Genomic DNA, 1,219 nt, shown 5'->3' with positions numbered 1-1,219 from the left:
GATGTCCTCTTCTGATGCACACATTTTTATGATTTTCTTTCACACACACAAGCTGTTTTCAGACATTAAATCGTTAACGTCTGCCCAACATAATTAGCCTGCAATTTGATCATTTGTTTAACATTTACAATAAATTAGAGTAGCACAAAAACAGATTGTGAATTAACTTCTCTAAAGCCGTTTTCAGACATGAACTCGGGGATGAAAACTGGGTCAGAATATTGTCCTTTCACAGCTGAAGGACGCAGCAGGACATTGTCCAGGTCGGACATGTTCACAACAACAGGAAAATGTCCAAAGCATTCAGGTTAGGGTGGATCCTGGGTAGAGCATGCAGGCGGCAGGGCATGACGTTTAAATTCCACTGTTTTTGTTTACAGCCAATTGACACAGACGTGGGCCCTAACTGCCAAAAGCTCTTGATTCTTTCCATCTTTCCAGTTCTTTCATGCCGAAACACTTGTGTAACGTTGGCCTCCTCAGATCGTGTTCGTGCAGGTTCAGAGTTTACATAACAGAGAGTGCTCATCATGCAAAACTATTGATATGAAGTTTGTTTTTAACCATGCAGTAGTTAGATCAGAACTCTTGATGGCATACTTGTATATAAGCATAGAGTAGTTAGGGTATGGTTATCACACTAATTAACCACTGCATCAGTCAATAACCTCATCTTCCCCCCCACTACATGCAAATGCGATTGACGTGCAGCTCTGTTTATCCAATGCAGCCACCTCAATAAAGACTAGTCACTTAAAGCCAGGCTGAATGGGTCTTTTCAGGAGGTGAAACCAATTCAAAGCTGCAGCAGACACAGACTGGAGGTTGGGGGGTGAGGGGGTTAGTGTTTGGGGGGAGGGGGAGAGGGTCAACACCGCTTATCGCTCCCACCCTTCCCCCCACGTGAGGGTCTCAACCTCCTGCCTCAGCTGCATGAAGAGTCAAGTGAAGCGGTTTGAATGAGAAAGAGAGGAGGAGCCGGAAGTTTGCGGTGGCCTTCAGAGTAAAAGCACGGGAAGTGGTGCTTAGAGATGCAAAAGGTCATTTTGGACCAAAATTTTAATCAGAAAATAATAATTATTGCCGTCACTATTTTTATTCAATGAAATGTCAGAAATGTAACACAAAAGTCACTTTTCTTACCTCTGGCCAAACAGGAGGAAAATCTGAATCTATACATTCAAAAGTATATATATATATATATATATATATATATATA

Source organism: Hippoglossus hippoglossus, chromosome 23 (assembly GCF_009819705.1).
Source record: "Hippoglossus hippoglossus isolate fHipHip1 chromosome 23, fHipHip1.pri, whole genome shotgun sequence".
NCBI lineage: Eukaryota > Metazoa > Chordata > Actinopteri > Pleuronectiformes > Pleuronectidae > Hippoglossus > Hippoglossus hippoglossus.
This window is presented reverse-complemented; position numbering follows the sequence as displayed.